Source organism: Suricata suricatta, chromosome 9 (genome assembly GCF_006229205.1).
Source record: "Suricata suricatta isolate VVHF042 chromosome 9, meerkat_22Aug2017_6uvM2_HiC, whole genome shotgun sequence".
In the NCBI taxonomy this organism is placed as follows: domain Eukaryota; kingdom Metazoa; phylum Chordata; class Mammalia; order Carnivora; family Herpestidae; genus Suricata; species Suricata suricatta.
This window is the reverse complement of record NC_043708.1, coordinates 44,201,978-44,229,009: the sequence shown is the minus strand read 5'-3', so window position 1 is coordinate 44,229,009 and position 27,032 is coordinate 44,201,978.

Genomic DNA, 27,032 nt, shown 5'->3' with positions numbered 1-27,032 from the left:
TTCTACAGCTTCCATTAGGACTGAATTATAGCTCAACTTCTCCCTCTACTTAGTCCTACTGCCTTCCCATCTCTTCCTTTCCTTTCTAAAAGTGTTGTCCTTGTGAACCCAATAACCTCCTGCATTCTCTCTGTCTCAGCGTCCCCTTCCTAGGCCACCCAGCTTGTCTCCCTGTTCCACTTCATGACTACTCCTCTGACTTTACTGTCACTCCCAATATAAATAGTTATTCTACCAGATGTAGCCCTGCTAAATCCCCACAAGCCAGGCAAGATGTAACCTTCCCCCAAACTACAGATGATGAGGGATGGCCAGGTGTTCTAAGTTAGGAAGGAAAGGAATGAGCAACTGAACAGGAATCAGGAATGCAGGCTAGGAGTAGGTAGAGAAAGTACCAAGTGATAGCAATTATAAAGGGACCATGTTGGAGAAGACATGAATAGACATTTTTCCAAAGAAGACATACAGATGGCTAACAGACACATGAAAAGATGCGCAAGATCAGTCATCATCAGGAATATACAAATCAAAACTCCAATGAGATATCACCTCACACCTGTAAGAATGGCTAAACTTTACAACACAGGAAACAACAGATGTTGGCAGGGATGCAGAGAAAGGGGAACCTTCTTACACTGTTAGTGGGAATACAAAGTAGATCAGCCACTCTGGAAAACAGTGTGGAGGTTCTTCAAAAAGTTAAACATGGATCTACCTTATAATCCAGCACTTGTACTACTAGGTATTTGTGCAAATGATACAAAAATACTAATTTGAAGGGACACATACACCCTGATGTTTATAGCAGCATTATTAATAATAGCTAAATTATGGAAAGAGCTCAAATGTCCATCAACTTATGAATGAATAAATAAAATGTGGTATATATATATATATATTACTCAGCCATAAAAAGAATGAAATCTTGTCATTTGCAATGATATGGATGGAGTTAGACTGTATTAGACTAAGTGAAATAATTCAGAGAAAGACAAATGATTTCACTCATGTGTGGAATTTAAGAAACAAAACGGACGAACATTGGGGGAAAAGAAAGAGGTAAACCATAGAACAGACTCAACTATAGAGAACAAGTAGAGGGCTGCTGGAGGGGACATGGGTGGGAGATGGGCTACATGGTTGCTGGGTACTAAAGAGGGCACTTGTGAAGAGCACTGGGTGTTATATGTGAGTGATGAATCACTAAATTCTCCCCCTGAAACTAATATTACACTCTATGTTAACTAATACTGTAATTTAAATAAAAATACTAAAATAAATAAATAAATGGGCCACATTGGGATCAAGTAAGTAAATAGGTTAGAAGAAAAAGATAGTGAACCAAGCTGTTCCTGACAACGCATGAGGGGAAATATGGCCCCAGGACTGGTAGGCAATGTGGTTTAGAGGTATAAGGGACCTAAGTGATAGGAAAATGATTTCTATGGTGGTTGTATCTCTTTGTCAGAGTTTATAAGATTACCCAGATTACGAAACAGAATTTATAGTATTACCAAGAATTAATTCATGATAGAAGAAATGATGAGCAGGAGGAGTGGGGATCTGTGGGAGGAAGAAGTAAAACTAGAAAGCTCCCATGGTGATTTGCTTAGAAACCAGCAACATGGCTCACCTCAGAGCATATAACCTCTTACAGTAAATATACCTGTAGTGTGACATTTAGGTATTAGGCTGACCATGTAAAATTTCCAATATTTCACTGTACTCTACCTATAAAAATAACCCGTGATTTCATGTAGTTCAATATGTTTTATTTATTGACTTTATTCTCCCATTGGAATGATTATTTTGTTCAATACTGTATCACAGTACCCAGTACCAGCTCAAATTAGGTACTCATTGCGAGTTTTTGATGAATTAACTAAGAAATGAATTCCAGAGGTGCCTGGATACTCAGTTGGTTAAGCATCTGACTCTTGATTTCAACTCAGGTTATGATCTTGGAGTCATGAAATCAAGTCCTATATCAGGTTCCATGCTAGGCATCCCCCTTTAGCATCTCTATCCCTTTAGCATCCCCCACTCATGCATGTGTGCTTTTTCCCTCTCTCAAAAAGAGAGAGAGTGAGAAAGAAACAAATTAGTTAGCTCCCAATATTTTTAGCCATAATTTACTATATGACTTAGGATTCCTTCAGTTATAAATAACCCCCATTTATATTAGATTAAAAAAAAGAAGAGTATTTATTGGCTCCCACAAATAAGAATTCTGAGGAGATTGGGCACTAGTTGCAGGTATGGCTAGATCCAAGGACTTAAATAATGTCATAAAAATTTGGTTTCTTGCCACCATTCATCTCTGATTTTTTTTTTTGGACATTGACTTAATCTTCAGGCAGGGGCCTCTGAATATGATGATTCTGAGTGGATCCAGGCTTACTGTCATTAGTTTAGCAAGTACCAGTGAAAAGAAAAATGCCTGTTTCCCAATGGCTCAAATCAAAACTTTTCACCTTGACTCTCAAAGAATCTACTCGGACAATATCTGAAGAGCTGAAGCAGGGGTTCAGTCCACCTCAGGTAACTGGACTGAGAAAGAAAGAGATGGTGTTTCCTTGGAGGAAAATCCTGGTGCTGTTACCAAAACAATAAATTATGATAGCCAACCTTAAGCCCTTAATCACTTAGGCACTGTTCTAAAGGCAATCCCCTCAACAGCTCTGTAAGAGAAAGCATTATTATTATCCCCACTCTATACATGAGTAAATTGAAGTGTAGGGACGTTGAGTAACTTGTTCAATATCACATCTATACCTGGAGAGATAGACCCAGGATTAGAACATCAACCATCAAATTTACAGTCACTGCTTCAACCACTTCACTTTGCTACCTGAAAAGAGGTTTACTCTACTTAGCTTATTAATTTACAGATCCAATGGTTTGGTAGCATCTAATTCACACTGGCATATAGAGAGTTATTGTTTCATTCATCAAAATATTGCTGGAGAGACCGTTTTCTCTAAGGTCATCCCAGAAGTTTTTTTCTGGCTCCTAAGAAAGTGATTCCCTACAACCACAGGTTTCTCTTCTTTTATTCCCCTTCCCCCCCCATCCCCACCGGCCCCCAGCCTGATTTTTTACACCAACTCAATTGATTCTGTTCAAAACCAATATTTAGAGCATCTTCAACCTAGTGAAACAAGAACATTATTTGGATGTTTAAAAACATTAAATATATGAGTTATTCCTCAGCAATCTCTATACCCAACATGGAGCTCAAACTGACAGTCCTGAGATCAAGAGGCACATGCTCCATTGACTGAGTCAGCCAGGGACCCCTGTTCAGGATATATTTGAGTCATCCACACTCCAGTTGACTCTTTAGATGCTGATACTTTCTGGTAAATACCACACACCAGTCTCTTTTGTCTCTCCTTTCCCTACCCATTTCCTTGAGAGTAACTTACCAAAGCTTATTTCTAACAGATGAGGAGTCATGGAGGCTCAGATGTTCCACTTTCCCTCAAACATGGTGGATGGTGCTTGGTTGGGAGGAGCTCTGAAGAACTGGAGAGAACAGAGTCTTGAAAGTCAGCCCCCTTGCCTGGGGTTAAGGCTTGTCTTTGAAGTAGAATGTCCAATCGGCTTTATTTCCTATATAGTGGGAGTGCAGTTAGGTGAGTGATTTAAATAAAGGTTCTTCCTAGTAAGGCTTCTGCTTGGCTGATTTATGTAAGCCAAAGTGAATTGTCATCTCTGCTTCTCTCTGCAAATCAGAATCCTCTGCAGCTTCTTAGTTTGTGCCTTCTCATGACATCAACTCTGTCTTGCCCAGGTGCTTCCTCTGGTACTCATGGTATCTAGCTGACTCCATCTCAGTTAGTTCAAGGTCATAAGTTTCCTACTGGGTCATCCCAAATAATAGATGAGTTCAATGTTAGATCAACAAATTTCTATCATCCTATAAGCTGACCAGAGGGCAGGATTACTTGGTATGAACATGGACCCTGAACCGCTCCTTCAGAAGGGGTCATGGTGGAAAACAATTTCACGAGAAGTGTGCAAGAGTGGAGCTGGGATAAAAGAGCGTGAAAATCATAAGTATATCTGCTACATTTTCCAAAATTGTTCCTTGTTATACAACAAAGTAATTTCTTAGCTGATATATCTGCAGCAGGGAAAATATGAAGAGGGCTAGTTTTCATGGTAGTAATCTTTAGATCACACTGAATACTGAAGTGACTTCTGAATTCTCATGGACTAACCATGGTCACAGAAAGGTTTTTATAATTACAGGTTGTTCACTTTCTTTGAAAATGGTAACCTGGGTATTCTCTACAGACAGCTCTCCATCAATCAGGACGTTGGGTTATGCGCAATACTTTTTTAAGCTGCACTAGACATTTTCCTGCATTTGGTCATTAAATATAATTTCATGAAATAGAAAAATAGAACATAAAAACAATGATTTAAACTGCCAAATCAAAAGTCTTGTTATTAATGAGGAGGGAAGCCTGGCTGGCAATTATTTAAAAGTCATATAAGATGCTAATGAAGATGGGAGAATTCCCCTACATCAGAGGTAGGACAGACATTCTGAAGGGTAGCATGCAAATACTAAGTGAAAACAAGTGTACATCATCCCCATGACCCAGTAGTCTAACTCAGATATATTCTCCAGAAGAAATTCCTTCATTGTCTGCAAAGTGTATATATGAGAATGTTCAGAGCAATTTTACTTATGGTAGCTAGGATGGGTGGTACATCCATTCCCGGAAGTAATGTTTAAGGAAAAGTGTTGGGATGCATTCTACATAATAATATGCAGAATTTTGAAGTAATAAACTAGATTTACATACAGAAGCATTAATGGATCTTAATAAAAGAACATCTAGTGAAAAAGTAACAAACAGGAGACCTTTGTGCAATATTACTTAGGTAAATTAAAAACAGGTACTGCACAAAACAATGCTAAATTATTCAAGGGCATGTGGATATCCAAGAACATACAGTAAACACATTAGAGGGACTGCCTATAGGAGGAAGGACAGCTTGAATGGGGGCAAAAGATGAAGGAGGAAGATAATCAAACAGAGAGAGAGATAGTGAGTGAAAGAGAGGACTTTGCACAGATGACAGTGAGTCACAATCTGAGGAATATGATAATTTTCAATATTGTACAGCCAAGGTTCAAAGATGAAGACAAGTAGAAGGGGGAAAACATTCAGCTTGGTTGGGAGGGAAGCCCACTTATAAGTGGGAGAAAACTGGAAGCCAGCACCTTCTGTCTTCTCTTGGTCCCCAGCACTACCTTAGGCTGAGGTTATGTGGTCCCTATTTCCTCATATTCTGGCCATATGACACAGAAGGGAAGAGAGGTGGAGGCTACTGGAGAAGTTGAGTGTCCAGTGGAACACTGATTATGAGATATGGGAGGATGTAGGTAAGTCCTGAGCTGCAACCAGGGCTCTCCACGAAAGCAGGCAGGAAGCAGCACCACTGCCATCTTCGACTCCTTCAGACCTTGGTTTCTTCCCTGGAAAAGTGAGGAGGTCTAATCTCAGGTCTCTGTTCCAAAGTCTGGATGGTTTGTGATCCCCCTCGCACAAGCTCATCACCGATGAAAACATGTGGGGAGGTGGTGTCCAGAAAGCGTGAGCCCTCTCTTCTCTGTGGCCTTACTAAGGAAACAGCCTGCTGCCCTCCATGACCCAATGGCCCAAGTGCACGCGGGATCTTGTCCCAGTCGCCTTCCTGTTAGATAGAGGAGTCAGGCAAACACGTTTGCTCTGATCCTTTAAAATATTCTTCCTTGGAATTCTTCTAAGGAAATGTGATATGCAGAGATAACAGATAAAACTGGCACATTTAGAGTTGCCACTTTAGGAGCTGTTTTATAATAATCATTCCTTTGGGTGATTAATTATCTAGCATCACCTGAAGACTAAGAAATAAGGTAGAATTACACTTTGTATAGAAACCATGTGAAAGGAAGCTCATCTTTTAAAAGGCTCAAACTACAAAAAGCCAGAACATTCTAAAATAAAAGTTTTTTAGTCGTCTTTTCATCAAGGATTTTTTTTAAATTAGAAAAATACTGAAGCTTTTGTTCCTTATTTCTTCTGACTATTTTCGTTTTCTCCCTAGGACATGAACATCTCTTGTCTCAACAGAAATGGACATTTATGATGTAAGCCCTAGCTATAAGGTTATTAAAAATCAATACTAACATTCATTGCCTCTTTTTCTGATAGCCTCAGCTCTTAGCTGCTCCCTAAAGAGGTAGTGTCCACCTCCACCACTCACAGTGATGGGTCTCATAAGTGGAAGATTGTCACTCAATGTGTAGCAAGACGATGTTGCTCTATCAGGGGGAAGAAGTGTCTTTTAAACATTAATGCTGAATTGTACATTTGCATTTTATCCTGAAGAAAGGCTGCCATTACTGCCATTAGTTTTTCTGGTAGGGAACACTTTCCACAGAATGACAGAGATGTTCCCCCCCCCCCCATGGAGTCAGCACACTGTGGCACATTGTTGGGGCGGTGGTCAGATGGGCTGCTCTTTCCCTAAGGAAGATCCACCTCGCTATTGGTGATTACTGCAAAGGACCAGATGTTTTTCTTTAACCTCCTATTGGTTCTAATCTCCCTCAATCTTTGATCCCAGCCCCACTTGAAAGTAACCCCTCATTTAGCTCCTCTTGGGTGGTCCTCAGTGGAGATTTAGTTAATTCTAACTTCTTGTACAGTCTTCCCCCATGTGCTCCCGTGGTAAAAGTCTACCTTTCTAATTGCTAAGAGGAAAATTGTTAATCCTTTTGATTCAGGGAGCAGTGTAATAGCCTTAAAATTGGCAACTTAATTGAAAAACTCAGAAATTGCTGACTCCTTGTGGTAGTTCTTTAATAGCATTTCCTTCCCCCTTCTTCATTTTTTTTCCCAGAGTAAAATAAAATAAATGAAATGAAATGAAATGTTATTTTAAATGTGCTTACAAAAGACTCTCTTGTTATCTCTCTATGCCAAGATCCTGTTTGGATTTCATGCATAGTCTCAGGTATTTTATTGGTTGTTACAGATCAGCTTAATGGGCGATTATAGAAAATACTCACCAGAATACAGAAAGGACATGTGACACTGGCTAATGGGAAATAGAAATTCTTCCCCTCCCTCCTTTTCCATTATGTAAGAATAAACAACTTAAATTGCTACCCTTAGATTCCCAGGGTTGTCTAGGCTACATATGTCAAACGTCAGTGTGAGTTTTGGAGATTAAGTTATTCTGCAATACGACTGGTATATATTAGTATTCTCTTGACTTCATTATCAAAAACCAACCAAGCAAGCTAGTTTCTTGAAAGAGATTTCCAATTTTACTTTGGGTTCATAAAAGTAAATTCTTTTTGAATTCTGGGAATAAAAAGGTTTCTGGGTTCTTGGCATAGTCCATTGATCTTACTTATGAATAGAGAAAAGGTCAAGGATTTTGCTTATTTGTTTTCCATAGGCACTCTAAATTTTAAAAGATTTGGAGACTTTTAAGGGACTTTTAAGAGACACTTAATTTGTTACAGATGCATTAACATATTGAATTTATGTGAAAGAGTGAAGGCCAGGCAAAGGATATTGGGTTCATTATTTATTAGTGGAGTTAGTCAAAACTTCCCTGTTTTAACCAAGTGGTGGCTTGGCCCCTATTCAAGAAGGCATCTCTTAATATTGCTGTCCCCAGCAATTAACGTACACTAAGACAGTGGGCGTGCCTTTACTATACCCAGCCATATTGGATTCTAGACTGTGCAGGTCGATTCTGCTTCTGTGCAGACTGGACATAATGCTTCTGAGTAATCATTTGAAAGTATGTACTACCCCTGATTTCTACTCAAAATGAAACATATTAATTAGGCTTACAAATTGTACAGAGTCTGAGTTCTTCTCCTCGGATACATTTCCCATTGTATCCGCCATACTCTCTCCACACTGGACACACTGATTTTTTTTCTCAGTGCCTCTTACCATGTTCCCTCCTTCTGCATGGAAAACTGTTCCCTGATGGTCACACAGTTGATCCCTGCTCAGTGTCTATTTCCTCATGAAACTCTTCTCTTCCTGATCATGTCACACCAATTAAAGTGAGCTCTCATGTCACCATGGTCTTCACACCACAGTTTCAATTTTATATTTATGTCTCATTTGTCTTCCTATCCTACTATATTTAGAGCTCCATGAAGGTAGAGACAGAGTTGAGTGTTGTTCACTTTTGTGTCTCCAGTGCTTAGGAACTTGTAGTAAGTGTTCAGTAAAGGTCTGTAGAATGAATGAAAGAATAAGTGAATGGAAGAAAGAAAGAGAAAGAGAGAGAGAGAGAAAGAGAGAGAGAGAGAAAGAAAGAAAGAAATATTAACATTAAGGTTCACTTGAGCTGCACTTGACAATTTCATTTAAGAGTTCAGTGGTTTTATTCCAAAGCCCATACTTTTGGGTGTATCTGCATCCCCTCTCATGTATTGTTATATTTCTAGGAGACAAGTTTCTCTAGTTCAGTTCTCGGTGTGGTCATAGATAGTGGTAGGGGCCAAGACCACCCCTGTGGGGTTTTAGAACAGAGAACACAATAACACACACTTTACTTTTTCCTGAACGGAGAAATGTGTTCACACTAAAGAAGTGGAGAAATAGAGACAGCATAAAAAGACAAAGGCAGCTTGAAAGGTATGTGGAGAGGAATATGGGTGTGTGGACCTTGGTTAATGACTCATCAAAATTTCAATGCTGGTTTAATATGTAAAAAAGTCTGGAGTTTCTCAGAGCACCAGCCTGCCGTGGCCACTTTCTATTTTATCCCCCCTGGGGGAGATATGCCTTCCCTCCACTGGAATCGTATGTAATGTAACTGTCAGAGTCATATGGCATTAGCTATGCAAACCGCTAACCATAAACAGTTCTGTCCTGTGATGATTCTCAAAGTGCATAATTAAAATTGACCATATGTTCCAGTTGCCTATCATTCTCTTTGTCTGCTCATTTAGTCTTATGGAGCTTCTGTGACCCTTAGGGACCCGGGCCACACTAGCTGACCTTGAAGGATAGCTATTGATAAGTGACTTCCCTTTTTTAAAAAGCTTTTTAATATTTATTGATTTTTGAGAGAGAGACAGACCACAAGTGGGGGAGGGGCAGAGAAAGAGGGAGACACAGAATTGAAAGCAGGCTCTAAGCTCTGAGCTGTCAGCACAGAGCCCAACACAGGGCTTGACCCCACAAACTGCAAGATCGTGACCTAAGCTGAAGTTGGACTCTTAACCAACTGAGTCACCCAGACAGTCCAATAAGTAACTTCCCTTTAAGTGACTGCCTGTTCCCCTAGAGTTTCCTATCAAATTATCTCTAGCAGAATCCAAAGTTTCTCTTTCAAATTTAGCCTTCACCCTGGGAACAGAAGCTAAAATCCCATATTAAAACTAGTTTTATGAAGTTTTCCTACTTATTTCTGTTACTATTTCACATTTAATTAATATTTTTTCTTTAAAATTGTGTTTTTGAGAGATTTAAAGCAAAAATCCAGTTTCATCAAGTCTCCTACCCACATCTGTCCATGTAGAGTTTATACTGTTGCATTGAATGAGACAAACTTTACCTTTTTCCAGAAGTAAAGTTTAATCTTTCTGCTGGTGATTACTAGGGGGGAAACATAGAATTTTATCAAGCTATTTCTTATCTATTCTATCCATTGTTTGTCAAATTTAGAAACAAAAATTGGAAAATCTCACATTTCCCAAATTAATTCCTATGGTAAATAAAACCTCAGCCCTGTTTTGCCACACTGCATATGATAGTGCTTTTAAAAAGCATTTTAACATAGGTAACAATATGTCTTAAAGACTCGAGCTATTGACTTATAAAGTAAAGTGTGAATAAAATCTAAAGATAAATAGTGTATCATTAAAAAGTGAAATAATATTATTTTGATTCATACTTGACAATTTTTGAAAGAATGTTAAGCTCTTATATAAATACATGGCTTCCCCAGCTGTTCAAATAGTATGATTAATTAAATGGATTCTGTCTGAAAACCAACACTAGCTCTTGTTCTCAGGTTGCAAATATGTCCAATGTAAAGGGAAATGAAAGAGTATTTCTCTGGTATCTACCGCATTTGAGGTAAAGAATTAATTCTGTTAAAATGCCAAAGTGTTCCTTAGTATGTGTTTGTGGTATGCACGCACGTGTGTGTATGTGTGTGTGTGTGTGTGTGTGTGTGTGTGTGTGTGTGAGATACTTTTTTAACAGCAGGAAACTTCACCTATCACAAACTTAGCTATTTGACAATCTCATCAATCCAGAATAAAGCCAAGAATCTGTTAAAAGCTCACAAAAGAGACTTCTAAGAAGACCAGATAGGAGTGATCAAAGTCCACTCACTACATCTCTTACATTTATTTATATGTAGGATGAAAAAGGGTCCCAGACTTTCAACTAGGATATTACTGTTTTTATTTTAGTGTAATTTAAATAATTTGCCTGGAGAGTGTGAAGCATGAAGATGTTGCTGAGGCAGGTTGCGGTGGTTGTTTTGGGACTGGAGAGTGGAAGGTTTAGTCCAGAATACACTGGGGAGTCAGGAAAAGTTCTGAGAAGGAGAAAGACATTATCAGACATGTTCTTTAGGAAAATTAATCCAAGTGCATAGACTATATTGCAGAGGCTGAAAATCAAAGGCAGTTAACAGACTTAGTCTGGCATTAGTCCAGATGAGCAGTAATAAGGTTCTGAACAAGGGTACAGAGAGGAAAAGAAAGTCTTAAAAAATGTTATCAAGTAGAATAAAAAAGGCCTTGGGAGTTGTTCAGATTAGGAGACAAAGAAGAGAGAAAAATCAAAGGTGTCTTAAAATACTGAAGTCTGTAAGGGTGAAATGGTGCTATCAGCAGAATTAAAGAACACAGGAGGCAGAACAATTTTGGGGGGAGGGAGAGGAAGATGATGGACTCAAGTCTGCAATTTGAGGCACAAGTAGAATATCAGGAAGGGGTGGATGTCCAAGAGCAGCTGCAAATGTAGCAATATACTGTCTCTGGGACCAGATGTAAAACAAAAGCCATAACAACTAATGTTTAATGAGCACTTCCTGGTATGAAGTGGGGGAACATGAGCAGGGGAGGGACAGAGAGACAGAGGAAGATACAGAATTTGAAGCAGGTTTTAGGCTCCTAGCTGTCATCACAGAGCGAGACACGGGGCTCGAGCTCACGAACAGCAAGATCATGACCTGAGCTGAAGTCGGAGGCTTAACTGAATGAGCCACCTACGTGCCCTGTACTATTTTAAATTCACCTTTTAAAATCTACTTTTAATTAATTTTTAAAAATGTAAAAATTATTTCATAATCATTGCATAGACTCAAGCAATAGATAAGCATAAAAATAGAATAGGAGGTGTTAAGTGAATCCTACATGGCTTTTTCTAAATAATATTTATAGAAAATTAGAAGCAATATTCAAAAAAGACACTTACTTCAAGAGGGAATTAAAAGCTGCTTAGAAAAGGAGAAAACATCAAAACTACAGTAAGAAGAAAAAAGAACTCAAACAAATACATCACCACCACCACCACCACCAATAAAACATAGAAAGAGGAAGCTTGGCCTCTGTAGGAGAGAAACGACTTTCCCAATTTACTAAGTCTAGAGTTCCCTGCAATAGCTCAGTACACCACTGACATTACAATGATACCAAGAAAAAAGCTAAATGATTATTTCTTATAATCCTTTAGGAAGGCAGAAACTTTTAGTCCCAATAATGGCCAAAATCGAAGATCTTTTGCATGATGTAGTCAACAAAGTCAGCCCAACTGCATGAATTATTCCATGATGGGTCCGTGCTATTGAGTTTCACACTGTTCCCAACAGGCGAAGTGTCAGACTTTTCTTCCCAGGCAAGCAGCGACTGGGCCCAGGATGAAATTCTACCAGCAGGGACTGGTATTGGTGTGGGTGTGGTTCTTCTGCACTTTGAGGGCTCTAATTAAAGGGGAATTAGAATCAAAGTCTGAGATGACTGCTGGGGTGGGCCCAGGATGTAAGAGAAGTTCCAAAAACATCCAGTCCAAGGATAATGAATGAAAAAACAAGAGCCAGATTTACAGCAACACATCAGAGAACTGCAGCGAAAATGGAGTTTAACAGAGTCTGAGAGTAGGGACCAGAAAGATTCACAGAAGAAACAGTATGTAGAAGGTATAAGACTTTTCTAGGATAACCAGGATCCAGTATAAGGATGAGGAAGGAACAATGGAAAGGGAGGGGGACGCAATTCTTTAAAGCAAAGAAATGAAAGTCCCATGGATATAAGAAAATGAAAGAATTCAAAGAATTTGCAGAAAAGGATGCACAACATCTGGAAGGTAGGAAGCAGAATGCTAAATATCTATCTGTCTCATGTATATGTCTCATATGTACACATACATTTTATGTTTTTTAAAATAGATTTTAAAATATATTTAAGTTTTATATATATACACACATACATATATACATATATATACACATACATATATACATATATATATACAAATATATGTATATATTATATTTGCCACTGTCCAGTGCTTACTTTTACTAGTGATCAAATAGGAGAGAAAAACTTAACTTTTAGTAAAAGACTTTTTAGCTGTTAAATTGATTGCCAACATGTATTCTGCCCTTTACGTACAAGTATCCAAAAAATATAAAGAATTTACAAAACTCAAGAAAGCAAATAGTTTAATAAAAGTGTAGGCAAATGATTTGTGCTAATTAATTTGGCCAAAAAGATATGCAGAAGGCACATAAATACATAAAAGACGCTCCACATTATTAGTCATTAGGGAAATGCAAATGAAAACAGCAATGAGTTACCAATGCATACTTGTTAGAATGACCAAAATAAAAATATTGAAAATAGCAAGTGCTGACAAGGAGTTTGAGCAACTAAAAGTCCCATGTATTGCCAAGAATGCAAAAGGGTATGTCACTCTGGCAGTTTCTTACAAGCTAAGCCTACACTTAGCATATGACCAGTAATCCCTCTGCTAGCTATTTATCCCAAAGAAAGTAAAATTTATTTTCAAACAGAAACTTCCACATGAGTGCCTAAAGTAACATTACTCAAAATCACCAAAAACTGGAAACAACCCGAAAATACTTCAATGGGGGCAAATTTCACCCAGTGGAATATTAACTAAACAACAATAAGTATCATACTGCCAGTACATACAACGACACAGATGAATCTTAAACGTGTTATGCTAATGGAAAGAACCCAGTGTTATGAACACTATATGATTTTGTTTCTGTGACAATCTGATAAAAACAAGCTATAGGTTCAGAAAACAGATCAGTAATTGAAAGGGTTTGGTGGGTATGAAATCATGACTACTGAGGGGCCGTACTAGAAAATACTTCGGGATGTGAGCATTATGTGGAGTTCATTTGCATGCTGATTTCAAGAATCTATGCATGTGTTGAAGTCCATAGAACATTAAACCATTAATTAATTAATTAATTTAACCGTATGTAAAAGTTTTAAAATAAGATACATCTAAAATGGCAATAACCAGGAGAGCTTGGGTGGTGCAGTTGGTTAAGTGTGTGACTCTTGATTTCAGCTCAGTCATGATGTCATGGTTTTGAGCTGGAGCCCCACATTGGACTCTGCTGACAGCTTGAAGCCTGCTTGGGATTCTCTCTCCCTCTTCTCTCTGCCCCTGCCTCTCTCTCTCTCTCTCTCTCTTTCTCTCTCTCTCGCCCTCGCTCTTGCTCTTGCTCTCTCTCAAGAATGAATAAATAAACATTAAAAAATTGCAATAACCATTTATTATTTGGAAATCTGTGAGTCAGGAATTTGGCAGGGTTTGGGTAGGATGATCCTTTTGCTCCATGTTATGTCAACTCAAATGGGGATGAAGAATTCAAGATGGCTTCATTTATGGTCTGAGTGTTGAGGCTTAGTCTATCAATTAAGGTACTTTGATTTTTCTTTACATGGTGTCTCGACATATTCTTATTCTTCAGGGTCTCTCTCTGCATGTGCCTTCTTTCTTCAGCAGGGCAGTTTGAACTTCTTCACATAGCCACCATGATTCTAAAAACAAAAGTGGAAGCTACAAGGCAACTTATGACTTGACTTCAGAAGTTCCAGAACATTACTTCCATTGTATTAGTCAGAAGTTTAATGCAGATTAAGGGGAGAGAAAATGGCCTCTACCACTTGATGGGAGAAGCAGCAAAGTCTCATTGCAAAAGTGCATGGACACAAGGAGGCATGAGTTTTGGGAGAGCAGGAAGCGGGCGGGTACACAACAAATATTCTAAACAGGGAATAATGTATGCAAAAGCTCTGAAAAGTTGGAAATCAGAGGAAACTAAAAGAAAGTCACTGGCTGATGATGAATGTAAAGAAGTTTCAGGAGGGATGAAGTTGGAGGAAAAAGTAGAACAAGATCATGTGGGACTTGAAGACTACTGATATGAGTTTGATTTTATTCTAAATGCAGCGGGAAGCCTTTGAAGGATTCCAAGCAGGAAAGATCTGATATGATTTGTCTTTTCAAATGGTGAATTTTGGCTCCTGTGTGAATTCCAATATTTATTAATTAGCCACCTGAAAGGAAAAACTATTCAAAGGTAACTCAAATGTGGAATATGGATTTAAAAGCACATTGCATCGCAATTTAATGTGAAAGAATTCAACTCTCGTACACTTAGCACACATTTTAGGGACCAATGTATGTTACCCACTCTGGTTTCAAAGGCAAATGAACATAGTAATTGCTAGATATAATCTTTTGGAGACCAAAGTAACCAAGGACAAAATTTCTTGGGACTTTATAACACTGATTATAACAACTGTTAATTGCCTTGAAAACTGGAACCAGAACAAGTCTACCTTCTGAGACAGGGTAGTGATAAGCCATAAAGGGTATCCTGTGTGGGGCTGCACTCTTACCTTTAAGTACATACGTAGGGAAGAGATTGAAGGATGACAGAATACATACAGATGCATTGGGTTCTCTGCAGGGTGGTTCAGTGTGAATGGCCATGTGTAATCTGTGTGGGTGCAAAAGTAGGACTAAATATATGAGAGGAAAGTACGCAATTAATCAAAATCATGCTTGAGAATCTATTCATCAAATCCTCTTTAAGCATTAATTGAGGGCTGAGCGTTGTCATAAATTCTGAGACATGGAAAAGAAATATTAGTATAACATGATATAGGAGAGATATTATAGGGTGGAGAGTCAGGAGATGGGATTTTGATCCCATCTCTGCTTTTAACTTGGTATAGAAAGTTGAGCAAGTTATTTATCCTTAGTGGTTGTCTACTTTCTGTTCATAAAGATTGCTTCCAGCTATGATATTCCATAATCCTTTCTTTCCATAAGGCATATATCCTAACACTGAGTTTACAACCTGCAATTGTTGAGAAGCAAGACTTATACCAATGAAACCAAAGGAACAAATTTCAATTCAATTCAATTCAATTCAGCTCTACTCAAGTTTATTGTATGAAGGTGGATGAAGTTATTCACAGGTTCACTTTCAGTTTTACTTTTACTGGCTGAACCAGGATAGTTATACCTTGCATTACAAATTAAAATGGCAAATTCCATTTTTGAAAGATGTTTTTTGGTGGTGGTGTGGGCTAGGGAAAAGATCTCTGTATGGCAATTGCAATTGAATTCCACATGCAATTACCATCACCACATTTTTGGGAGAAAACAAGCTTGAAACATTTTGCTTATTTAAAACATGATTACTTGCTAAAGGTGACTGAAATGCAACTAGAAGTTGAGAAAAGAAGAAAATCCATTAACACCTCACCTCCCCTAAAACCATCATCAGCAATATGAAAAATACTTTTCTTATTTGTGTGCTTTTTGCCTCACATTTTCCAGGCCTCTTTTGTAGCCACAATAGAGTATGAAATGGTGTATGTTTCAAATCTACTTTGAATTTTTTTCAATGACTGGTGGATTCTTTTGGTTATCTTTTTGTGCATTTGTACCTGTACTGCAGTGCCGCTATGGTGACCCTGGTGCTAACCCCAGTTTTACAAATGTTCTTTCCATACTTGTGAATAAAGACATGGACATGGAATTCACATACCAACCAATATTTAATTATATGAACTATGTCCTTGGACTAGTAGTGTAAGGAATTGGCCAAGTGTAATGAATAAGACAGATATGATCTTTGCCCTTACAGATCTTACAATCTCATGAGGAAGACAAAGAACAAGTAATGATGAGTATGATGAGTATAACAAAAACAGAGCACTCAGGAGTATTCAACAGAAGGAACTGACCTGGAGTTAACTGATGATGGTCTGGGGACAATAAGAAAACCAGTCCTATTGGAATAGAGGTCTGTCATCTAATAAAGAATTTGGCTAGACTTTGGTCCCTGAAAGATAATTTCTGAATTTCCTAAGTGATGAGTGCCTTTGTTATTTGCAGTGGAACCCAGCTCGATGCCTGAGTTTATGCTAAGGAGATGACTCAGGATGGGGCTAGCTAATCTGGAAGGACCAACCACATGATGAGAAGGCATTGGTGTTTGACACATGTGATATCAGCCTGACGTTTGGGGAGGGAAGGAGTGCTGGAAATTGAATCCAGTCACATGGCAAATGATTCAATCAATGATACCAATACAATTAAATTCCAATAAAAGCAATGGACACCTGTGGCTCGAGTAAGCCTCCTGGTTGGTGATATACATTGATGTGCTGGGAAGGTGACAGGTCCTGAAGAAATGGAAGTTTTGCATTTGGGGCCTTCCTAGACCTCAACCTATGTGTCTCTTCAGATGGTTGGTACTAATTTGCATCTTTTTTTAATTTGAGATATAGAGTGCAAGCAGGGGAGAGGGACAAAGGGAGAGAAAGAGAGAGGGAGGGAGGGTGAGAGACAGAGAGAGAGAGAGAGAGAGAGAGAGAGAGAGAGAGAGAGAAGGAGAAAAAGAAAGAGAATCTTAAGCAGGCTCTGCACTCAGTGAGGAGTCTGACATGGGGCTCAATCACATGACGCTGGGATCATGACCTGAGCTGAAATCAAGAGTCAGACACTCAACCAACTGAGCTACCCAAACACCCCTGATTTGCATCTTATACATGAAACTGCCAGCATAGTTATAGTTCTTTCCTGAGTTCTATGAGTCATTCTAGTGAATTATTGAACCTGAATTATGGGACCCCCCAAGCTTGTAGCCAGTTGGTCAGAAGTTGGTCAGGCAGGTGGCCTGAGAATTCCAGAGCTTATGACTAGAGCCTGAAATGGGGGAAATCTTGTAAAGAACTATGTCCCTGACCTGGGAAATTTAACCTAACTCTGGGTAGTTAATGTCAGAATTACATTATAAGGCTAATAATGGAAAATCCAGTTGGATTGACAAGACTGAGATAGATCATGGGAGATTTAGATATCAGGCATAGATATTAGACTTGGAAAGGGAAAATGATATGATAAAATTACAAATGCTTAAACTTATTAAGTGCTTGCAGTGTGTTAGGAACATTTGTAAGTGTTTCTTAGGTATCTTCTTGTTACCTTCTGCCTCATTCTATTCTATGATGTGGGAAGCATTGTTAATTATTTTATAGATGAATACTAAAAAATAAAACCACAAAAATAACAATAAACACTGGACTCTTTGCTAATATGTGTTAGAAGAAAGGCAGCACATTGCATGGGGGCAGAGGAGATTGGGAATGTGTTTTGTCTTACTGTTAGGAAATGGAAGTTTGAATGGAAATGGAATGATAGGACAGACTGTGAGCATGCAAGAGTTTAGGTCACTTTTAACATTAAATAATGAGGGATCTTGGGGAATAAACTCCAACAGTAGTGTGTGTGTGTGTGTGTGTGTGTGTGTGTGTGTGTGTGTGGATTTTGTACATGAATGTCAAGGAAGAAAGGGCATTATTCTCTCCACATATTAACACCAATTTCAGAGCCTAGAGGAAGAAGAGACTTTCAGGTTTGGAAAATTTAAGCAGAGGAATAGATGAGACTGACTGAGGCAGGGTAACAATGAACAGGCATAGACTACATCCATATTTCAAAGCTTCCAGAACCATTTAGGGATACTTTGTGAACATACAGGTTCTAGCCTAGACTTTTAAAACCAAAATTTCTAGAGAAGGAGATTGAGAAATAGGGTTTTTGAGATGATTCTGACGCTCTCCTAAATTTGAGAGCCCCTGGATTACCTGATTGGCACATGTGATGGCTCTCAAAGACTCAAAGAGGCCTGTCATCAATAATGACCGCTTTGCTTTGCTCTCCTGACGTGATTCTTCTGAATGGGCCAATTTGGTTTCTAAAGCTATTGATTTATGAATCCTGCTTTCTTCCTTCTTCCATCTGTGGATTTTAATTCTCAGTTTCTTTTGTTGGCATCTGAAATTAAGGAGATGTGTTCTGCATTTTTTTATGGTGGGTCATTTCTTCCTTGTATAGTAGACATAGAATGGGTATTTGGGGTGAAAATCCCAAGGGTGGGGTGAAAGGTAGACTTTAGCCATCAAAACCATTTGAACTAACCAAATCAACAATAAATCACAAACTCCAGATTTTTGTTTAAAGGGGAGGAGACCAAGGCAGTGGATGTGCAAATTAGCCAGGCCACGACTTGCTGGCTCTGGTTCATTTTGTAAACAAAAGCAGGCCTGAATTCAATCAAACATTACTTGTTAAAGTAAACTAGCAAAAAGCTGGTGAAAATTAAAGTAGAACAGAAGATGGTTTCAATAATTTCATTCTCTGGCTTTTAGCTTTAAAAAACCTACCCACCATTCCATTCTACGGGGCTTCTCCTTTCAAGAGACTTTCATGAAAATTAAAGAGCATTTTAGTTATACCCATATTGGGAAATGCTACCTGCAGTATTAAGTAAACCGCTTTGAGAACAAAATTCTGAATATTATCATTTGTCGTTTTGACAGTATTGTTGCAGGCTTTTAGAGACTTTTTAAGTGACAGAAATGGGACCAAATAGGTTGGCTAGCTGAGATTCTAAAGTGTTTGATAAATACCATGTGTCTGGTGTGCTATACTTGCTTGAAGGGACACTGAGAGATTAGTTGTTTCTAGACATTTTTTTGGTTAGGTCTTTAATGTATACATTTTTTGTTAAGTCTCAGAGTTTCCCCTCAAAACTGAACAAGCCTAAGGGGTTTTGCTCAGTGGGCCATTGCTTTTGCTTGAGGGAAAGTTTTCCACTGAGGTGACATGTCTTTCTCAAAGGGGGACAGTAGAAATACCCTCAGAATCCCTACATGAAGGGAAGTTCTAATTATTAAGCCTAAATTTCCAAGTTTCAGTAGGAATTTTCTTTGCATGTAGAACTGTCATTTTGGGGGTTGGGTTGAGGCAGGGATCCAGAAGATCTTTTCTAAGAGTTTTGGGACTAGCTGTAGCTGTCTAGCTGTCCACGTAGGCCAAAAGTAATCCTGAGTCATTGCCTGAAATTCCCTCCACCTGTGAGTTTGTTATGTTCCAGCAACTGAAAGAGGTGTTGATTCATTTCAGGCCTAGTCTGTCTATGATGAAGTTCAACCCACCACAGAAGGACTCAGGGGAACTGCATAGTGGGCTCTAGGTCTGTGATTTATGCTTTCCCTGAGCTTTTCTCTACTTTCTCTACATTGCTGTCAGTGAGGTAGGCATCGTATGTGTTTAGCCCAAAAGATCATGCACCGTACCTTATAAGGGTGTAGAGCAAGTGTAGGTAAAAAATATCTTATAGTCACAAATCAACCATTGGTGATAAAACAACCACCAAAGTGAAACAGTAACAATACTCCCTTGCTCTGGAATCAGATCCATGTGGCAGACATTTGTGATGGCCTCCTTGAGGGCCACTCCCTACCATCAAAATATGGAGCTTGGACTTCCTCCTACACAGGGAGGATAGAGAAAAGCACGTTGCCTGTCTTGCGTACTTAGAGCTCTTATGTACTAGAAGAGGATTCATTTAATGCTTAATGATGATTTGGATGTAAAATAATTAGCAATTAATCTTCTTTAAATGCTTTTATTGTGGGTCCTCTGAGAGACAGTACACTGGATGAAACAACCTCTCATAATTCCTTCTTATTCTTTGGTCTCATGGTAATTTGTTTTGGTGACATCACAGGGTGGAAACCGTTTTCTCCTGAAACCTTTAAATATCAGCCATGGGAGGAGCTTTTTCTATTTCAGGGTTATGTCATTGCTCTGGGAGTTGACGCTTCTATTTTGAGAAATACTAAATTCTTATCTTTCATTCTGGTACCCATCTATGGCTTTGGCTCAACAATCAGTTACAAAAAGTCATTGGGCTTGCAGAAGGTCCTTGGGGTAAGATGTCCCGGCTTATCTTCTGATAGTCCAAGGAAAAAAGGATCAATTTCCTGGCACCCCTGCCTCAGTGCCAGGCCTCCTGGGGGGATCAGGAACGACGTTTGCACCATCTCAGATCTCAGCTTTTACTCCTTTGTGTTTATTCCATTGCTGAAAGACTCAGAACATCACTTTTCTAGTACACATTGTTTGTCTGAAAATACACCTGGAGACTTGCCCAATTTGGAAATGACTTAAATTACAAAAAAAGCACAGCTGTCTTTAACAGCTCTAGGAGTTCATGCAACGAGCCTACAATTTATTGAGTAGGATTAGATGCTTATTGCCTATGACACTTTAAATACCATTACATTGAAGTTTATACAAGAAAGTCCAAGTTTAAAACTGGAATCTTAGCAATAACAGCTGGGCCATTTGTTTATGTGATAGGAAAGAATGACTTCTGTAATCTTCGTATTTGGCTTCAGGATTCTGCTCAGGAGGGGGAAAAAAGATGGGGAGGGGAGAGAGAGAGAAGCTAATTTCAGATCGTCAGGCTGAGCTGAACCCTGCTGGCTAATTTGTCCCTCATGTGAAGACCTCTGCCAAGGTTCCCCTTGGATCCTCCTGCTCTCTCCCACCTGACAAACCAGCACGGGAAATACTGTAGCCCACCTCTCTGACAGCAAGGGGTACCTCGCTAGCTAGCTTGCAGCTCTCTCCCCCAGGCGGCTCACATTCCGCATTTTGTTTCTAGCATGAAAGACTTTGTTTTAAATCATAATAGCAACCAGGCTGTAATCACATTAGAGCGCACATGGAGAACTTGCAAACAGTCATGTGTTTTGGATTTGACATTCTGATTTATGGTTGTGTGCTCCAGTTACACAGCTGCAATCTCATTTTCCGACAAAGATGTTTTCTATTTTTCTATTACTTTGCTTCACCCTGTCTTTATGTTGGGGAAAATGAAAGCCACCAGGTGAAGTCATAACATAAGTACAAATGTTTTCGTGTTTGGGTTGGAGAGTGTAATAAATGGTGTATACCGGCCTTTCAAACACAGCTTGTTATTTTTGAATAAAAGTGTAAAGGGAATTGCTCACTTAAGGTAATCGCAAATTAAAGAGGTACGTGGAAATTTGTTTGTAAAACTCAGAATTGTCCTACAAACTTTCTGTCTCCATCACCTGATATCAATTTCCTAGAAGGGAAATGGATGGTAATGTTCCATTTTAGATATTTAGGTAAAATGAGCTCCCTACTTAGAATATTCATTTCACAAAATTCTAATACATTCAAAGTTAAGACCTTCTAAAGATAATCACTGTGCAACCCAGAGATGCTTAGTGACTTGCCCAAGGTCACACAGCTGGTGAGTGACAGAGAGCTTAGACCAGATCTCCAATTTTTTTCTGTCCCAATTCAACACATTTTCCATCTTTCCATTTAAATGCAAGTTGAAGAGCACTTCTTGTGGTGAACTGACCACTACCACAAAGAATATTCCAGGTAAGTCTTTTGTGAACATGAAAAAGGAAATTCCTTTTACTTTTTGTTTTTTTCTTCATGTCTAAACATTTGTTGTTGTTGTTACTGTTGTCGAGTGTGGTGAAAACTTAGAATCATACCCGATTCACTGACACCTGACACAATATTCTATCCTGGTCTCATATTTGGACCACATTTTTAGCAATAGATGCAACAATCTTGGACTCAGATGTGTTAAGATTGAACACGTTTCAATTCTTCACAATGTTTGAACAATACCAAATATGTTTGTGGCAATTCAATCTGGATAAAAGGATAAAAAGTATTCGTACAAGAAAATGAAAAAGATATATAGTATGAAGGCTTGCATGGATATAAGCAATCAGATGGACTGGGACATCTCTATAAAGAATAGAAAGAACATTAAAGATCTATTGTCTGGATCACTATTTCGGTGCCCATTTTCCTCTTGTATGAACTGTTTTGTGAGAAGATTTTGGATTCTATGTCATTAGGTCACCACAGTTTTCTCACAGAGAAAGAAACCCATATACATAGGGCATTTCTTAGTAGTATTTTCTAAATTTTAAAAAAATATCTCCCTCTTGTTCAGGGAGCAGAGGGAGAATGTGGGACTAACAGTTTTGCTTATGATTTTTAGCTGAATGCCCATGAACAGATGCTATATTAAAGTCTTAGGGTCTCTTCAGGAATAAAACTTAGCAGGTGTAGTAGTCATTTTTTTGGTGGTGATATTGGTCTCTCCCAGCCTCTATGCTACCCCTTTCCAGCCAACAGCACCAAGATTTTCCTTTTGAGGAAGTTACTTCCACCTCATTCTCTTCTATGAGAACTGTCATACTACCCTGAGCCCAAAGGGTAAGCTGATTCCTTAAGTCAATCACTTTATCTCATCTGCTCCCCTGTGACAGTCATCGCAATGTGGTTGGGCACGTCACAATGTGGGCCAAAGAGATGGAGTCCAAGGGCTTCTTCTGAGGACGTTATCATTCAATGTGCTGCGATAAGAATGTGACTCAGGGTTAATGTGTCCTGTGACACATTGGATCAAGCTTCTGCTAAAGGTGGTTTTATGGGGCAATCTGCTAGGGTAGAGGCTGGCAGCGCAGAAAGGGGAGGAATTCACCCAAGGCAGAACAAAGGAGATAAAAGTTTATGGAATACACTACAGGGGAGTAGCAGACAGGACACCAGAGGAGAGAGTGACTGCCAGGAGACAGTGCTGGGGGTGGGGGGAGGGGCTGTAGTTAAGGCCAAAGGTGAGGGATAGGCATGAGAATGCATGGAATTCTCCTTTCTTGGTACCTGTGCCCAGCTGTAAGCAGCCCATTGGTCAGCTAGGGCTTCTGGCTATTTTGAGGTGGGTTGCCCAATGGGTCTGTTTGCATTCAGTGGTCACTGTGGACCTTTCTACCTTACTCAGGTTTCCATTGTTCAAGTTGGTTGCCTAAAAGCGGTCTGTACAGGCCAGGCCGTACCTGGATTTTAAATCACAGATTAAAACCTAACCTAAATCCTACTTCAAGGTTTCCCAGTACTTGTAACTAGAAGACTCCTGGTATACCAGGGAAGTGGAAAGACAGTGAATGTTCAATTTGTGCATAGTCATCAAGAATGTTTTTTAGAAACTTGTGCCTTTATGGAATCTCATCTATCTTGCGGCAAGGAATGAGTTTATACTTGTGGTGTTCGTCAGAGTGAATGACCAGAGTGGGGGCCCCTAGGAACTACAGCTATTATGATAACGATGATGGTGGTGACTGTGATCTCTAGAGTTTGGGTTGGAGAAATTATTTGGCGAATACAGAGAGAAGATGCTGAGAAATGTATCTTTGGCTGACATAATAGGATAAGATTATTGTTAATTTACAGGGATTTTTTTTTTGCTTTACCAGAGTATTTATATTAAAGGCAAACTTTACAGTTTGCCTCAATTCCCCCATTTAATATGAAAAAGAAGTTCTACAAGTTTTTCCTCAAACTCTCATTGCTTCTATCATGGGTCCTTGGTGAATGGTGAGTACAGCCCACCCCCTTATGTTATGATAAGCTGATATTTGGCTCAGGATCCACATTGTTCCAAGACACTACTCTTAACTACAAGCAGGTTTCCTTAAACTAAATCCAAAGTACCATTTCTATTGTCCATACATTTTTCAGGGTGTATCTCTGTGTGTGATCCCCGAAAGCAAGAGGCACTGGAAAAGCTGTGAACTGCGGTAACCACATGATTACTGTAAGGGAAACAGTTTCCTTATCTTATAGGTAATCTACCCATATAAAGTTTGTTAACTAAAACTTGTGTAAAATCTGTCCTGATAAACTTACCAATAATGGAAGTCTTCTTTTCTTTGAATCAGGTTTGTCAGAAAATGGGAACTCTCTGTAAATGTGTGGATCCATGAAAGGCACTGCAATGTTTAACTGTTTTCCTTTCATTATTATAAAGGGATTTAGTTTACATTATCCATGACCTAAAGGATGTACCTTTAAAAAATATTTTTAATGGTTTTTTATTTATTTTTGAGAGGCAGAGAGAGACAGTGTGAGCAAGGGAGGGTCAGAGGGAGAGGGAGACACAGAATCCAAAGCAGGCTCCAGGCTCTGCTGTCAGCAGAGACTCCGACTGTCTCCAGGTTGTCAGCACAGACTCCGACGCGGGGCTCGAACCCACGAACCGTGAGATCATGATCTGAGCCGAAGCCGGACACTTAACCGGCTGAGCCACCCAGGTGCCCCAGGATGTACATTTTTATTGTAGGGTAATTTAGGGCATAAGGTGTGTTCTTATACCCTGATTTACCATGAGTTACCCAAGGCACCATCATCATAGGCAGTTGACATTTACTAAATTAACTCCGAGTGCTCTGTAACTCACCTGACAGTGGATGCGAAATGCTGAAATCACCACAGGTGCACATTTACCAACATGACACCTCAAGCAAAGGGGACTTACCAAGAGGCTAATGAAGCTTAAGTTTTAGCACCCTCCACTTAACACGTCTCTTCTAAGGATCTGGTGGGGGGAGGGGGCTAGCAATTTTTACTTGTAACCTTGAATTTGTTTTCCTAAGGAAATTATGTAAACCTCAGCCTCCCCAAAATAAGGAATATCTTGATCTCTTTGTTTCCTTTGAGAGGTAGGAACAAGGGGAGAGCAAAATCCATCTGGGCTTGAGTCCTGGATCACAGAGTTCTTTACAGCAATAGAGGGTTAAAGATACTCCTCCCTTCTGGGATATGGAGTACATCCCATTCAGACGCTGTACCTCCTATTCATATTTTAGAGAGAGAAGTGTGGTGCTGCACAGCCGTGCCCAATTCATATGCAAAGCAGTGGGCAATGCTGTGTCATTGTGGTGAATTTTATGTGTCAACCTGACTAGTAAGGGATACCCACATGGCTGGTAAAACATTACTTCTCAGTGTGTCTAAGAGGGTTTTTCTGGAGGAGATTGATTAGCATTTCAATCTGTACACTGAGTAAAGAAGTGTGCCAGTGCATGTGGGTATCATCCAATACACTGAGGCCCTCGATACAGTAAAAAGCTGGGGGAAGGGAGAATTTGTTCTCTGCTTGAGCTGAGACATACTTCTTCTGCTCTCAGACATGGGTGCTCCCAGTTCTTGGACCTGCAGCTTCAGACTGGGACTTAACACCATTGGTTCCTTCAGTTCTCTGACTTTTGAGTTTGTGCTGATACCATTATCACTGGCTTTCTTGGACTTCCAGCAGAACTGTGGGACTTCTCAGTCTTCTTCTTCTTTTTTATTTTATTTTTTTTAATTGTTTTAAATGTTTTCTTTATTTTTGATACAGAGAGAGACAGAGCATGAGAGGGGGAGGGGCAGAGAGAGAAGGAGACACAGAACTGGAAGCAGGCTCCAAGCTCTGAGCTAGCTGTCAGCACAGAGCCTGATGCGGGGCTCGAACCCACGAATGTGAGATCTGACCTGAGCCGAAGTCGGAGGCTTAACCGACTGAGCCACCCGGGCGCTCCTTCTTCTTCTTTTTAAAAAATATTTATTTGTTTTTGAGAGACAGAGAGAACGTGAGTGGGGTAGTGCAGAGAGAGACACACACACAGAATCTAAAGTAGGCTCCAAGCCGCAGCACAGAGCCCGATGTGGGGCTGAAACTCACAAATTTGAGATCATGACCTGAGCCAAAGTCGGATGCTTAACTGAGCCACCAGTCTTCTTGATCATTAAGCCCATTACTCATAGTAAATCTCTTTCAATATATCTATATAGAGGCTCTTGGTGTGTTTCTCTGGAGAACCCCACCTAATATATATGTAGTTGCAAAGAGTAAGGACTTCTGTAATTTGTCCTTCGTCCTGGGATAGGAGATGGATAACACAGGGCCGGTGTCGCATGCAGGCATGAGGACATTGAGCAGAGGACCCAGGGAAACAGGAAGAAACTGAACGTAATCAAAGCAAACAGATTTCTGGGTTCGACAGGCTACTTAAGTGTCTGTGTCAGGCTTTCGTGAAAAGGAATTGGCAATTAGAGTCAGAACTTCTGCATATCCTTTGGAAACTACAGCTTGGAGTTAACCAAATAGTGTCTGTATAGTAAGATAACCATGTAATGTAGTATTCTACAATACAAAATATGCATTAGAATGTATTTATCATTTCACAGCACAAGTCATTTATATAAAACATTAGTAATATATAGGAATACAAGCTCTTTTAAAATACGTTCAGCCAATACAAATAAAGAAGTCCACTCTTGGCTGTCTCCCTTCCTCCTACGGTCACTGTGCTAATTTCAGTTATTGCCTTGGGAGAGGTGGCCCATGTCTCCAGTTCTGTTGTGTTCCTCCATACATTTTAAACGAAAATTTACATTTGCAACTGCACTTAAATGTAAATATTACCTTATTGACTTTCAGGATCAGCTTTCAAAAAAGAACAAGAGAATGTCCTATGATATAGGTGCTGCAACTTTTGTTTTAAACTCCACAATATGCATTAAAGAATCTTCATATCAATACATATAGACATATCTCCTAACTAACTGCTGCATAATACTGTGAAGTGTGACCATACTGATACTTTTTTTACACCTTCCCTTATTGAGAGAGCTTTTGCTTTAGTCAATGGGGCAGGGAACATTTTTCTGCATATTTTTATGTGCATTTCTCTAGGGAGGATACAGGACAGTAGAATGACTGGGTTAGGGAAT